This window comes from Pan troglodytes, chromosome 23 (assembly GCF_028858775.2).
Source record: "Pan troglodytes isolate AG18354 chromosome 23, NHGRI_mPanTro3-v2.0_pri, whole genome shotgun sequence".
Lineage (NCBI taxonomy): Eukaryota > Metazoa > Chordata > Mammalia > Primates > Hominidae > Pan > Pan troglodytes.
This window is the reverse complement of record NC_086016.1, coordinates 51,463,541-51,479,789: the sequence shown is the minus strand read 5'-3', so window position 1 is coordinate 51,479,789 and position 16,249 is coordinate 51,463,541. Positions and strand designations below refer to the sequence as shown.

General features: G+C 53.8%; 1 long non-coding RNA gene across 1 annotated transcript; it reads left to right on the top strand.

Moving 5' to 3' along the window:
- The first annotated feature begins 1,210 nt into the window (after positions 1-1,210).
- On the top strand, positions 1,211-14,754 carry LOC107970285 (uncharacterized). The gene is made up of 3 exons (XR_010155918.1): positions 1,211-1,276; positions 10,196-10,315; positions 14,049-14,754. It is a non-coding gene; the product is annotated as an uncharacterized LOC107970285 (long non-coding RNA).
- Positions 14,755-16,249: the final 1,495 nt, after the last annotated feature.

Sequence of the window (16,249 nt, the reverse complement as noted above, 5' to 3'; positions counted from 1 at the left end):
GGATAATTATAGACTGCCAGCACTCATTCCCTATGACCAAGGCAATGGCATACTTCCTTATCCAAACTAGGTCACTTCTTCTTCTTCTTCTTCTTTTTTTTTTTTCCTCTCTCGCCCAGGCTGGAGGGCAGTGGCGTGATCTTGGCTCACTGCAACCTCCGCCTCCTGGGTTCGAGCGATTCTCCTGCCTCAGCCTTCTAAGTAGCTGGGATTACAGGCACCTGGCTAATTTTTTTATATTTTTAGTAGAGACGGGGTTTCACCATGTTGGCCAGGCTGCTCTCAAACTCCTGACCTCAGATGATCCGCCCACCTCAGCCTCCCAAAGTGCTGGGATTACAGGCATGAGCCACCGCACCCAGCTAAACTAGGCCACTTCTGAGAACAAGGCAATAGATGACCACTGAGGCTGCCCAGGCAAACTGACCGAAGGTCATCTCATCTGGCCGAGGCCCCTGCTCCCATCGGTCCCCACAGGACATTCGGGACTCGCCGTGGGCCACACCTCACTCCTGCATCCTGGACCCCACACCTTCATGGAACCTGCTGTCCCATCCCCACTCCCTGGGCCTTCTAGATTGGTGGTGGGCACTGGGCACCCTGCCCCCATCCCCCTACCATGATTCCAGCAGGGAGTGTGTGTCCTGCAGGGCCTCTTCGAGTTCCTGCCATTCCCGGTCCTCAGCAAATCTTTGGCAGAAGAGTAAATGAATCGTCACAGACCTTGTTGGATACAAAGTTGCTGTGGTCAGTGTGAAGTCTCACGTTTCAGCGAATTTTCCTGGCATGGGCATTTGTGGCACAGAAGCCGGGTGGTCACCCGAGCACCCCCAAAGGCTGCAGCACACGTTCCGGTGGTGGGGGCTGTGGGGGCCTGCACGGGAGGATCCTGGGGAAAGTGCTGGCCTTGTGTGCTCAGCTCTGAATGTAGACGCAGCAGCTTCTCCACGGGAGACTCACCGCTTCCTTCCCCAAGGTCTCACTCTCAGACTGAATTAACACGTTGAAGGGTTCCCGTCTCAGCTTTTCCCCAAGGCGTGCCTTTCAAAGAATGTTCCCTGAGTTGTGAATGGCAGCAGAGCCCTTTTTAAGTGAAGGTTATTTTACTTCGGTATCTACTGGTGATTCCCAGCTTAAAATTAAGCAGCTGGGGAATCCTCCATGAAACCTGTAGAGTTTCCATGGCAACCTTTGTCCTAGAAAGGCAGGCCAGGGACCTGCCATTCTGCAGCCCCGCCTCGCTCCAGATCTCAGGGGTCCTGAGCCTGCTCCGCAGGTGAGGTGGCAGAGGGCGGGGGGTGGGGGCACAAGGTCTGGGCCTGGGGTTTCCTGGGCCGGGGAGGAGGCTCTTCTATGGCATGAGCACAGCCTAGCAGTTCTCTGAACAAAACCCCTTCCCAGGCAAAGCCCCCTTTCCTGAGTGAGGGAGGAAGTCCCTCTTGATAAACCAGCACTGGTCAGAGAGCACTTGTCTGCTTGCAAAGTTGGTCTGGAGAGGTTTCCGCTTCTATTAGGGATGCATGTAGTCCCAGCCACTCGGGAGGCTGAGGCAGGAGAATGGCTTGAACCCGGGAGGCAGAGCTTGCAGTGAGCCGAGATCGCGCCACTGCACTCCAGCCTGGGCGACAGAACGAGACTCCGTCTCAATAAAAAAAAAAAAAAAAAAAAAAGGATGCAACCATCGTGAACAATTGCACGACGTCCCCTCCCGAGACGCCTCTCGTGTGTCTGGCACCGGTGTGCACGGTCACAGCACCTGGCCTCAGTGACTGCGATTCCATCGTTCAGAGCCACGTGAGGCTCTGGGGCCGGCACTCACCTCCAGGCGGGGTCCCTCCTGCCCATGCCCCCATCCGGGCTCCCAAAAACCACTTCACTTTCCTCCAGGATAATTAGAGGAAAAAATACATCGTGTCACTTGAAAGGATTCAAATTCCACCTATTATTTCAGAAGTTAAATAAAAAAGATCCCCAGGGAATGGGAGAGGCTGAGGAGCCATTAGCTAAACAGTGGGACTCAAATCCAGTTACATATTTGACAGCCTGTAAAAGGCTTTGGAAGCTGCGTGAACATTTTGACAAGTCTGAGATGAATAGGAAAACGGCCCCGGGAGATACCTGAGCAAGTGCGGTCCCCTTAGGAGGCTGCTAGGGAGGGAGAAAGGGCGGAGAAAGTGGGAGGTTCTCAACCTGACGCAGGCCAGGGGTTGGGACTTCATTCCTTCTCCACCGCAGCCTCGGTCTCCAGCGGGCCAGCCCCAGAGAGAGCTCACACCTGCTAAGCCTCGGGGCACTCCCTGTCCACCTGCGGCAAAACTGTGAATGGTCTGACTTCAACATGCCTGAAAGTGCACAGAGAAACCCAGGCAGGAGGCACCGAGTCGTGGCTGACACTCTGGGACCGCAGGGGCCGGGGTTGGGCGGTGGCGCCGCGCCCAGGGCAGCAAAGCTTCCCGCACGCGCTGTCCCTTCTGAGCACCAGAGCCGAGACCTGCTTCTAACGCGGGACCCAAGCGATGAGTTATTGCTACAAAGCGGCCCATCCGGAGCCCACCCGTGGTTTCCCGCGCTCTGCTGAATCATTTCAAAACTTGAAATCCTTGAAGATGTTCTTCGTCCAGTTTGAGTTTTCTCTCTTCTGGTTTTCAATCAGCGGTGTTTGCGAGAGGTGGGTTCTTGCTATCCAAATGCAGTAGACTACATGCTTGTCTCACCCCCTCCCCACGTCCCACCAAATTCATGTTGAATCCTCACCCCCAGGCGATGGTGTTAGGAGATGGGCGTTTGGGAAGTGATGAGGTCATGACTCCTCCTAGGAGATCACTGCCCTTATAAAAGGGAACCCACAGACCCCTCACTCCTTCTGTTGTGTGGGGACACAGGGACATGTCATCTGTGAACAAGGACTTAGGTCCCCTCGCCAGACGCTCGCCAGACGCTCGCCAGACACCGAGTCTGCTGGCGCCTTGATCCTGGACTTCCAGCCTTCAGGACTGTGAGGAATAAATGTCTGTGGTTTATAATCCCCCAGCCTATGGTGCTTTGTTCCAGTAGCCTGGTTAGACTAAGACACCAAATATTCCTTATTGAAATCCCGCCTCCTCCCTTGCCCCCGGCTCTGAGGTTGCTCAGGAAATCAAAGCTCCTCGTACCATGAGCGTCTCTCTGATGGACCATCGGTTCCTTCCTCATGTAGGCTCCTCTCCAGCGCTGGCCCTTCCTTGGTGGGAGTGCCTGGATCCCACCTGCTGCAGCCTCTTCTCTGTCCCTCGGCCTCTGGAATTACGGTGAGTTGTGAACATCCGGCTTGACAATGAGGCGGATTGGCATCTGTGAAATCTGAAATTGCAGATTGTGGAAAGAGGATCCCATGAAGTTGAAGGAGTGATACGAGTCCCTGTCGTAGGTCCAGGAGGCCTCCAGGGACAGCAGAGTCTCGCATGGCGGTGCTGGGGCTGGGCAGAGCAACCCCAGCTTCACAGGATGGGCTTTGGCCCTGGAAGACACGTTTGCAGAGAAGACTTTGTGACAGCATCAAAAACATTGCAGGGGACAGCCAGGGAATCTTATGGTCTTTCTTACAATTGGTTAAGAACAGGACTTAACATTTGATTTTTTCTTCGTCTAGTCTAATAATGACACAAGCTTATGGCTATCATCATAACCCACATTTTGTGAAACATAAAATAAAATGAGCTGATTCTCGTAATTGTTAGTTCTATTCGTAAAGATAAGATCCATATCAGGGGTCAGCCAGCTACAGCCTGGGCACCAGACTCCACCCATAGCCCGCTTGTGAAAATGAATGTTTGCTGGAACACGGCCGTGCTCTATTGTGTCTGTGCCATCTGTGGCTGTCTTTGTGTTTTGAGGGCTCCATGCACCCCACCTTTGGTTCTCCTGCTCCCATGTGCTCTCTCCTTGCCTGTGGGACCTGGGACTTCCCTCTCAGCCACAGAATGTGGAGCAGGTGAGGACATCACTCTGGTGCCTTTTCCATTGGTAGGACGTCTCCTCTGTGGTCGCCCTTGCTGCCGTGGAAGACAGTGGCTGCCGTGCACAGGCTGCATGGCTGGGAAATGCAGATGGCCTCCAGGAGCTGTGTGTGACTTGTAGCAGCAGGACAGCAGGACCCGGGTCCTCAGTCCTGTGGCCACAGAGAAATGAATATTCCAGCACAGGAGGGAGCTGGGAGGCAGGTCCTTCCTGGATCAAGTGTCCAGATGAAAACACAGCCGCAGGCAGCACCTCGATTGCAGTGGAGCCATGCCTGGATCCAACCCACAGAAGGTGTGAGGCCATGAGTGCGTGTGTAGTAAACCACTAACTTCGTGGCAGTGTGTGACACAATAGGAAACTCGTGCACTCTGCCACAGCAGAGTGGAGTCATTTTGGTAGGAACCATATGGCCTAAAAACACAAAATACGAAATATTCATTATCCAAACCTGGACAGAGAAGTTGGAAAGGACTGCATTCAAGCACATTTGTTGGCGACCTGCTGAGTCAGCAACGAGGCTTTGCAGATGTGAGGTCCTGACGTTTGACCTGGGTTTGGTTTTGGGGTGAGGTTCAGGCTTCTCTAAACACAGGAGACCCCCAGTCCATGCATTCTACTCCGTAGCAATAACTGGCTGCTTTCAGGGCATTACACCAGCAAGTTACAGCAAACGTGTTGATTTTAGCTGCCACACTTCCTCCAGGCTGACTAATTGGCTCTCTGATTAGATTGGTGTTTCAATGTATTAGTGGTCAAATCAGCCGACTCCTAGAATGAAGACTCATCCACCCCGCCTGCCGCCAGTCACCGCTGTTTCTTCAGGAAGCTGAGCCGGGTAATTAGGACCAACCCAGTGAGGCCCAAGGGCTGACAGCCGTTAGGTGACCAGTGGACAGTGAAGGGTAACCTCAAAATTGGCGACTCTGATTAGAACGGATAACTCGTTCCCACGACGGGTGGAAATAGCTTTGTTTATGTCTCTGGCTGCTTGGCAGCAGCAATGCTTCTCAGGACACCGAGATTGTCCTGTGGAATGACCCAGCTGTGACCCCAGAAGATCTCCAATGCGTGAGGCCGCGTGTCCATGGTCTCCGTAAAGCCTGACCTAAAGGCTGTTCTGACGGGAATACACAGCGACGCGTCTGACACACAGACTGTGTAAATGAGGCCAGGGCTCCTCATTCTCTTCCCTTTAGATGTTGTTTTTTCTCCCAAGTAGTCTAACTTGGTTTAAGTCAAGTATGTAAATCCATCTTTCTTTATTTGAGTCAAGGGCTCATGGCCAGGGCAGGCTGTTCATGGCTCCAGATCGCTGCCCCTAGGAGTCCCCAAGTCTTGTCCATGCCCAGGGGATCCTGAGCCAGATCCCACACTGCCCTTCCCCCAGGGTGCCTGCTGGTCTTGGGATGGCCTTGCTCTTGCAGCAGGAGATATACCTGACCAGACCGGCCAAGTGTTACCCGCGGTCCATGCCTTCCCCTCTGACCTGGCTTCTCTCCTCCACAGAGGCACCTGGATGCTGGCTCACGCCTGAGCCTGAGCAAGCACTAAAGTGCAGAGTGTCCAACGTCTGCTTTTCCCAGGGTCTCAGTCAGCTGGGGCTGCTGGAACAAAGTCCCATGGACTGAGTAACTTACAAATGGCAGGAGTTTATTTCTCACAGTTCTAAGGGATGTAAGTCCAAGATCAAGGCGTCGGCAGCCCCGGTGCTGGTGAGGACCTGCTTCCTGGTTTAGAGAAGTGCCTTCCTGCTGTGTCCTCAGGTGGCAGAAGCTCTCCGAGGCCTCCTTCATGGCAGCACTAACTCCATTAATGAAACTTCTGCTCCATGGCTTCATCACCATCCAAAGGCCTGTCTTGTAAAACCATCATCTGGGGGCTGGGGTTTCAACACAGACATTCTGGGGGGACACAAACATTCAGTCCACTGCAGCCAAGGAGAACCAGCAGAGAACCAGTCAGCCTCAGAGAGAACACTTGCTGTCCAGCTGCACCGGTCTTGCTGTCTGCCCATGAACCTTGCTCACCCAATCTGCCCTAAGGGTGTCTGCTAAGCCCTGCTCACCCCTGCCTATAGGGGAACAGGCCTTTTCTGTATGATTTTGAGATGCTTGCAGATTCTGAGGGTTCAGCCTTTTGGCATAAAGTTTCTCCTTTTCCATTTGGATTTGTTTAATTTGACATAATCTGGGAGGGGAAGATGGCATCGCATGGGCACCTGAGGCCCTCATAGAAAAGCTGGAGCCCCAGCCTTCCTGTAGGACTGCATTTCTGTCTCTCTTCCTAGTGTAAAAGGGGCACTTCCCAGGGCCTGGGTCCTCCTGCCAGTCTCCAACAGGAGCCGTCCCCAGAGAGGTGCATGTTGTCTCTGCCCTGGATCCACTGGCTGGACTTGGGTCATGCGGCCACAGTCCTGCTCAGGGGCTCAGGTGTGAAGTTGGCCGGAGTTTGAGGGAGAAAAAGGAGTATTTGTGGTGGTTTTAGCCGTCTCTGCCTTGCTCCTGCTTGGTTTATGTCATGTAAAAGTGGAGAGGCTGGTCCCTCTAAAACAGATGTGTTTAATGACACATTCACCTCCAATCCCATCAGTCCAACCAGTCTTCGTTCCTGTGTTGATGGATAAGACTCATCTAAGTGCTTTCGAGAAACTCAAGTGTGTCTTTTCTGCTTTGCTTGAGTTTGCATATTTGAAGTGTTAGAGCCGGTTAAGCTGAAGAAGTGATTTTCAACCTTCTTAGAGGAGGACGGACCACTGTTTCTTGCATGCAGAGGGCTGCCCTGTGCACGTGGGGCTGCTGAGGGGCATTGAGACCTCCCTGAGATCCAGCAGCAACTCCTCCTCAATTATGATGACCAGAAATGCCTCTAGACATTGCCAAGTGTCTCCTGGGGGCAAATTAGCTTAGCTGCCTTCTCATGTCTTGTCACTCCTGTGAGACATGGATTGGGGAGTGAGACGTGTCCAAAGGCCTGGAGGCTTGCACCTCAGCAGACACCTATCTCAGCTCAAATTTACCAAAACAGACAACAAGCATGTTACATCATCCTGAACACAGAGGTCATTGTTCACTTGATAATGACTGGGTAACTACTGCAGGTGTGGCCTGGCCTGCCCTGAGAAAGCACCACAGATTATGTGTCTATCTCAGCACCAGAGGCCAGAAATCTGAAATCAAGATGTTGGCAGGATCCTGCTCCCTCTGGAGGCTCTGGGGAGGATCCTCCCTTGACCTTCCAGCCTCTGGAGGCTCCAGGCTTTCCATGGCTGTGGTCACGTCACTCCATTCTTGCCTCCATTGTCCTGTGGCCTTCTCCTCAGGTGTTGTGTCCGAATTCCCCTCTTCTTGTAAGGACACTGGTCAGGGCCTAGGCCCGCCCTCCTGCAGTGCACCTCACCTTAACCACCTGCAAAGACTGCGTTCCTAAGAAGGATGTTCATAGGTGTTTGGGGCTAGGACTTAGCATCTCTTTTTGGGGGACATATTTCAACCTTCGACACCCACCATGTACCACGTGCTGATAGTCCTGAGCCCCAGGGCCCACACACCCTTGGGTGAGCAGGAGATGGACTTTCTAGAAAGGTCTACAGGCTTATAGGAACCACACATGAAATGAGATTTGAATGCCGTCCGATGAGAACCAGATCCTCTTCTCCCTGAATGCACTCGTTCCCAATTTGCTCCACTGACACTCTCGAAGCATCCCTGGGATGCACGCACTAAGACAGATGGGGCCGTGCTGGGGGCCCTGTGACCCCACTCTGATGCCCCCAAGTGCGGGTCCCCTCCACCATCAACCCCTGGTGGTCAGGGCGATGTGCAGGAGGGATGCGTGGAGGGCCCAACAAGTGCTGACCCACATGGCTGGGAGTTCCTCCTGCAGCTAAACACTGGAGGAGCTCTGAGAGGAGGGGAGAAGGTGGAGCCCCTTGCGTCATCAGGGTTGGCTGTGTGTGTCCCTGGGGCTCCTTGGAGTCTGAGGTGGCCACTGAGATGAGATTCAGAAACAGAAAATAGGGTCATACAGGGCTGATGTCCCATGCAGGTGCCACGGAAATAGAGGTCTCCAGACCCAAAACCCCTAAGAGCATCGTAGCCTGTGGTGTGGGGTGAGGGGTCCCCACTGGGTTCCTTAGGAGTGCATGTTTGCTTCTTGAACCTTGAAGGCTGGGCAGTGAGCCAAGGCCATGCAGTCCAGCTGAGGAACAGATGTCCCCGAGAACCCAAACATCCCGAAGCATTTCTGGGAACCTACCAAGAAAAAGAGTCTCATTGTACACAGTAGGCAAACAGCCAGAAAATTAGCTTAAAAGCCGCTTAGAGACAGTGGTGGGGCAGATCCCTGGAGCTGTCCTGATACTGCCTGGGAGTGCCTCCTGTGTGAGTCCTAAAAAACTCATCTCCTTACCAAGCTGGGCTTGTCCCAGGCATTCTTTGGCCCCTCAGCTCCCTCACAGCTTGAGGGTATGTTACAGCCCCACGTTTTTCTTGTAACACATAGCCTGTGCCCTCCTTTCCCTCCAGCCTCCCCTGGGGAGTGAGCTTTGAGCTGACCCTTGCCTGGGTGGCTTTTCTCTAAGCATCAGGAATGTCCTGAGCATCCTGCCCAACGGTCACAGGCTTGACAGACCTCCGGACATTTGGCCAGGACTTCAATTTTCAGATTTAATTTCAAACCAAATCACTCCCATCACTATTGTATTCTAGTGTTGTATGAACACTCTGAAGAAAGGATGTCTGCACACACTCTGATTTTGTACCTGGGGAAACAGGCTCAGGCCAAGTCCATGCCTTCCTCATGGTCACTGCGTTGGAAGGTGAGGGAACCCAATGTTCTTGCTTTCTCTTCTTTGATTTCTGTCATGACACAGTCACATCCTTTGTCTCCTTTTGCATGTGGGGTTCTCTTATTTTAATTTGCAAGTTTCTCAAACTCATGCATTTGCTTAGCCTGTATTGGGGTTGGTGGAGCAGAAACCTCTTTTGAACCCAAACCCAAAGATCATGTGAGAGTCAGACTTCACAGGGATTTATCATGATTGCACCAGTCATCTTGGACTGCATAACAAATGCCACAGGCTGGGCAGCTTAAACAACAGAAATTTATTTTCTTGCAAGTCTGGAGCCTGGAAATCTAAGATTGAGGTGCCCTTAAGTTTGATGCCTGGTGAGGGCTCTTCTTGTCTTGCAGACAGCACTTTTTCACTGTGTCCTCACATGGCAGAGAGAGAGAGAGGGACAGAGAGAGAGAGAGAGAGGCTGGGAGAGAGAGGGAGAGAGAGAGAAGAGAGCCCTGGTACTCATCTTCCAGAGACACCAGCCCTGTTGCATCAGGGCCCCGCCCTCAAGACCTCAGTTGGTCTGAACCTCCTCCTTGAAGGCCCACCTCCTACACCATCACATTGGGGTGAGGGTTTCACCATAGGAATTTGGGGGAACGCAGTTCGGTTCTTGTTTCTCCGTGCCTGCATGCGAGTGTCTAGGCTGCATCCTCACTTTTCCAGCTCTCTTCAGGAGGAAGTCACCCTTCATGGCCCAAGGTGAACATGTAGATCAGTCTTTCTGCAGGGGTGCAGAGCCCTCGGCCCCACAGCGGTGCCACCCGGCTGCCTCACTCAGGGCTACGTGTGATTGATTTAGCAATTGATTTTTCTCTTTGCACAAAATTCTCATCCCATAGCCTTAATAGGACTGATTATTCATCAATATTAAAGCAGCAAATTCATTATAGTCTAATAATCTGACATCAAATATTAAATCTCATTGTGTGAGGGGCTGGGATTTACAGCCCCATGCACGGTCTCAGGTGAGCAGCTCAGCTCCCACAGAGGGGCAATAACAGGACCAGTGACTGCATCCTCGCCTTCCAGGCGACGTGGCCGCAGCACCCACTGTGAGGCCAGGAAACCTTCGTGACCTGTGGGGCACTGGCAGGTGAGGAGAGAAGGGCCTGGGAGTCGCATTCTCTGCATCGCCTGAGCACAGGGGATCTTCCAGGCTCTCCCTCTGAGGTCCGCCATCCGGCCATCAGCAGAAACACTGTCCAGCATCAGATGCTGTCTGGGCTCAGGTCTGATCCCCTCAGAGCCTCACTGCCGGGCACTAGTGGCTGCCCGAGGGCCTTGCTGACCCAACAGGTCTTCTAGAAGTTTCCAGAGCACGTGTTTTATTTCTGAATTCTGTGCCTTTCTGCCCAGGAGGACCGCCTGCTTCCCACCTGTCTTCACACGTGTGTGCTTCTTCTCCGACTGCGGAGCCCGTGGCAGAGCGGACTCTTCTGGGCTCACACCGCCAGCACGGCAGGCCCCCTGCACCAGGTCTGTGTCTCCTCGTGGCTCTGGCTTTAAAGAAAAAATACTGCAACAGAACCTGCTGAAGCACAATGAGGAAGATTTTATTCAGGGCCATCACGATAGACGTGGGGGAAGATTGGACTCAACACCAAATATAGCATGGGAAGTTGGAGTTTATAGCCCGGGAGCAGGGTGGGGGCAGGGCACGGCAAGTCACATAGAGGAGACATCGGGGCAGGGGAATTCTGGCTACACTGACCCAACACGGTTTCGCTGAGGATGGGCCAGGGTGACAGGCATTACCTGGGTGTGGTGGACAATGAGGAGCCTGAACAGATCATGAGGGTGATGTGGTGTCGAGGGCAGGGGCTCTTGCTGAACTGACTCAGTCACGTTCTTGCTAAACCCAGGTTTTATAGGGATGAGCCCAGATAGGCCCAGGGGATGTTCCAGAGCCTGGCTGAAATCTGGGCAGGTAGGGCCTTTCTGTCGCCAGAGAGCCAGGACAGCCCCACCCACCACAAGGCGTTCACCGTGGCAGGAAGCAGGTGCCTGTGCTCGGAAAGTCTCACGGGCAATTCCTCCCAGCGGTGGGCATGGGATGGGGCCCTGGCCCCTGATCTGTGAGCCCCCTCCTCTGCGAGTAGGTGTGAAGACCCATCCTGCCAGGCCTGGCTCCTGAGGACCAGCCGAGGATGGGAGTGGAACACAGGAGCTTTCTCCACACGTGCTCTGTGCTGCAGCCGTGCAGTCAGGCTGGGGAGGTTGCTGGGACTCTCTGAGGTGTCCTGACCACTTCCCTGGCTACCCACAAACCATGTGAGCTTTGTTAACATCCACGAACTTGGCAGACAACAACTGCCTTGAGAGAGTGGCGGCTGGGGAGTCGGGATGGCGCTGGGAGCCCGAAACGCTGAGCACCCTTGTCGGCTCATCTAACCTCACTGTCTGTGCAGGGGGCTGGGGAGTTGGGATGGTGCTGGGAGTCTGAAATGCTGAGCAGCCTTGTCGGCTCATCTAACCTCAGTCTGTGCAGGGAAATGGGGTTGTTGCTGATCGGTGGGATACGTATGAGGTAGGTTGGGTGCGGCACCTGCCAAGAAGGTCTTTACCGCTCACCCATGCAGGTCTCCCTGCTGCTCAGGGCTGAGGGGGCCACGGAAACCTCAGACGGCCCTCACTCAAGAGAGCAGCAAGAGGGGGCAGTTTGTGAGGTTGTAGAAAAACAATAGTCACAGCCTTTTAGGGTTCACAAAACCAATACAAATATGTTTTCTGTTGATGTTTTATAGTGTAATTTGCAATTACCTCTTTAGACAAATGGATTTGGTTTTCCAGTTAGCTCAGAGGGAGGACCCAGCACCCAGAAGGTTCTGGAGCACTCAGGCTGCCTGGAAGCAGAGTGGGGACGTGGGTGGTTGTGCAGGGCCTGGAGTCCCCGTCATGGGACTGAAGCTGAGCTGTTTCATCTCGGGGGGTTGTGAGTCTTTCACGTGTGGAAGAGGAACAGTGGCAGTCCTGCCTACTGAGCTGAGGGCCAGGTGGGGTGCACAGCTGATGCCTGAGAGCACGTGAGCAGCTGCCAAGGCAAGACACTGTTCTGCATTTGCTGGAGTGACAGGCCGCCTTCAAGCTTGGCACCAGGCTGAACAGGAGCCCCAGGTGGGTCCAGTCGACTCAAGGACAGAACCTGTGTCAGCCCTTCAGACCGTTCTTCATGGCTGTTGGTGGCAGCAATTAGGGGGTGGCAGAGCCCAGGCCATGGGAGGTGGGTGTTCCTCTGTAAGTCTCCCTCTGTTCCCTTCTCCAGGGAATGTCCTGACGGCAGTTCTGTGCACCAGGAGGCCGGCATGCTCTCCTGAAACGCCTTTCCCGGCATGGGCAATGCCTGCGTGCGTGACCTCAGGTGCTCCATTCTGTCTCCCAAGGGGTACAGCCAAAGCTGGCAGCCCACAGGATGCACTCACAGCTGCACTGGGGAGGGAGGGTGGCAGGGACAATGGTGAGTCAATGCGTGGGAGTCCAGGGAGTCTCTCCGAGGCTGCGGGCTTTAGGGGCTACACAGGGCAAGGGGAATGAACGCCTGAGTTTGCTGCTGCTGAGGATTACTGATCTCTACACTGACCACGCACATCACCTACCACACACAGAGAAACACGCAGACCACATGCCACACACACACCATGCGCACATCACATACCATACACACTACTCCTGTACACACTACATGTCACACACACAGAAACACACCACACACATCACATACCACACACACCACTCCTGTACACACACCCCATGTCACACACACAGAAACACATACACTACACACACCATGCACACATCACATACCACACACATCACTCCTATATACACACCACATTATACATACACCACACATCACACACACAGAAAAACACACACCACACACACATCGCATACCACACACACACCACTCTTATACACACACATTACACATCACAGACACAGAAACACATACACCACACACCACGCACACTTCACACACTCATGCTCCTTATGGAGGTTCAAGGTTGACTGTGCTCTTTTCCCCTCCTGTTAAGCCTGACCCCACAGGTCTCCAGATCCTGCAGCCATGAAGTGGGTGTGCCACATCCACCCGGGTCTCCGGATCTCAGGGTGTGAGGTGGGGACCCCAGGCTGGCTGGGGTCTCCTGGGCATCAGTCCTGGCTCACTGCCCTCTGCCCTTCTCTTAGGTCGAGGGAGAATGAGTGTCCTGAATCCCACACTCTGACCCTCAGACTCCGGCTCAGCCGCACCCAGCCCACAGGGAGGGCCCCGTGGCCCGCAGAGCTCCCCGTCTCGGAGGAGGCTTGTTCCTGTGATTCTTCTCCCTCACATCTTCTTCCTTGACCTGGACTGGGCTGTGCCGTCCCTTCCAGTTCACCCACAGTCCCATGGCCCCGAGCTCATCACCCTCCCCGAACTCTCCTGGGTGCTTTCCCTGGCCATCAGCATCCTATTCAGGTCATGAGGCTGAAGAAGAAGAGACACCAACAGCCCGCAGGCCCATGTCTTCAAGGCTGGGATCCCTTCAGCCTCTCACTGGCATCTGCAGAGCTCGGAGTTAGGAGATTCTCCTTGATTTGAATTGAAAAGTACTCTGGGCTTTTTACATTACACGGCATTGTGCAGGCACTGTGCGTCATTCTCCGGGCATAGAATTTATATCAGAATGATTGTCCTCAACTTCCCCTTTACTCCCTGCTTCGTATCAACCACCCTCAGTGAGTGCTGGATGGAGTCCAGGCCCCCGAGGCTGGGGGTCCAGCGCCTGATTTGCCCCCAGCCACTGTCCCGTCTCATCTCTTTGCCCTGCTGGGCGGGGCAGCCCCTGGATTGTCCCTATGGCTTTAGCTACTGGGGCTGCCCCATCCCTGCCCCCTGCACCTGCACCTGCACCTGCACCTGCACGCAGCCCCGGGGATGGAACTGGCAGAGCTCATTCGTCCACTTACAGGAAGATCCCTCGGTGCCTCCCGTGTGCTGAGCTCTGCTCCGGAGGGGAGGAGAAAAGACCCAGAGCCTGTTTACGTTTCTGATGCCTCTTGTCCCTGTCACCAGGTTTGCCCTCGAAAGTATCACATACGCAGGAGATAGTTTATCACTGTTATTGTATATTTCTGGAAGCAAAATACTAACATTAACTCGTTTCTTCCATGCAAATGACAGAACTCGGAGCCTTCCGATTTACATGTCCTATTTCTTGTTTTCAAGCAGGACCTGAGAACAGCTGTGTTTTGGACCAGGGACACCTTCTGAGCAGCACACTTGGGCAGTTGCATCTCTGTGAATTAGCGGGACACATGCACACACGGGCAGTGATCCATCCGGCTCCCAGAGACTCTCGGCCGCCTCCATCCATCTCCCTGACGGGTACCCGGTAGAAGCGGCACAGCCCAAGCTGACTCCTCTGAACGAGACAGCCTCAGAGCTCAGGAGCAGGCGGGGCCGGCCTCCCAGGCGATGCTCCCGTTTTAGACGAGATGCAAATGCCCCGCCGTTTCCCACAGCAGACGGAAGGCTGATAATAACTCAGTCTTTGCCACGGGAGGGACAGCTTCCTGGAACACGTCCACCGCCGAATCCCCAGCGAGCACACCGAAGTGCAGAAACCGGGCTTGTCGTGGAATGATCAGCACAGCAGGAAGGCGGGCCTTGTCTGCCAGCGCTGCTGCCCGGAGCCACTCGGGGTATCGGTGTCAGTCATCCCGAGGACAGGGACAGAGGTGCAGGGTGGCTTCCTGGGGCCTGGGGAGGCCGAGGGTGCAGCTGATGCCAGGCCCTGGGGCTCCTGGGCTTCCGTCCTCTGTAATCAGCCCTGCCCCGCTATCTACTTTAGAGGATGAGTTTCAAAGGCAGAGTTCGATTATCATGAAAAGGATTTCCCAGAGAACACACAGAAAGGCAGACTCCTCCTCAGAAACCGAGCGGGCTCCGTGCTTGAGTGGATGGTGGGAAGCAATGGGTTTTATCCCCACAGGCCCCAGGGTGGGTGTGCTGTGTCCCTGGTGGGTGAAGAAGAGCATGGCACTGGGACAGAGGCAGCGTCCGGGCAGGATGGGAACGTGCCGCATCCCACAGGAGGGACAGAGGCAGTGTGCAGGCGGGATGGGATGCAGGCGGGATGGGATGCAGGCGGGATGGGATGCAGGCGGGATGGGATGCAGGCGGGATGGGATGCAGGCAGGATGGGAACACGCCCCATCCCACAGGAGGGACAGAGGCAGCGTGGGATGCAGGCAGGATGGGATGCAGGCGGGATGGGATGCAGGCGGGATGGGATGCAGGCGGGATGGGATGCAGGCGGGATGGGAACGCGCCCCATCCCACAGGAGGGACAGAGGCAGGGTGCAGGCAGGGTGCAGGCAGGATGAGAACGTGCCGCATCCCACAAGAGGGACAGAGGCAGCTTGCAGGCGGGATGAGATGCAGGCAGGATGGGACGGCGCCCCATCCCACAGGAGGGACAGAGGGAGGGTGCAGGCAGGATGGGATGCAGGCAGGATGGGAAGGCGCCCCATCCCACAGGAGGGACAGAGGCAGGGTGCAGGCGGGATGGGATGCAGGCGGGATGGGATGCAGGCGGGATGGGATGCAGGTGGGATGGGATACAGGCGGGATGGGATGCAGGCAGGATGGGAACGCGCCCCATCCCACAGGAGGAGCTCGGTGGGCCTGACGTTCAGCCAAACCTCACGGCCACGCAGGGTTCAAAAGAGTGAGGCACAGGAGGAAATCTCACCCGGAGAAGCAGAGGCTTGTCCAGCATGACCGGCCCTGCGGAGCCAAACCACGGAGCAGAGCCGGGGGATGCGTATTGAACCCAGGAAATGACACTAGATGGTAACTCGCATCCCCAAGTAAACGAAAAAATGCAAAAATATTAAATAAGAGGATTTCTGTAACAAACTCTATAAATCAATATCTACTCTTCTTTCTTCTTTCAACTTTTTAAAAAAGACATAAAACTAAGCAATAAGTATAACAGATTGTTGGGTCCACAACTTATAACAGGAATAATAGCACAGGAAGGGGGAAGAGAGAACGGAACTATAAAGAAGTAACATTTCTATAGCTCAGTGTAATTAAGTTAATATAAATCTAAAGTAGACTCACATAAATTATGAAGTTTATAATAAGCACTAGAGTAACCATAAATGAAATAACTCAAAAATACGGTGAAAAACCATTAAAACATTAAACTAGAAAATATTCACTTAGTGTGAAAGAAAACAGAAAAGAAGGAAGAGAAGAATCCAAAACATCAGACATACAGAAAACAAAATGCAAAACGGAAGATGTAAATCCAAGTGCATCAATAATCTCATCAAATGTGAATGGATTAACAATGCAATCAAAAGACATATTACAAGACTAGATTAGTAAAGAAGATTTAATTTTATGCTGTCTACAGAAGA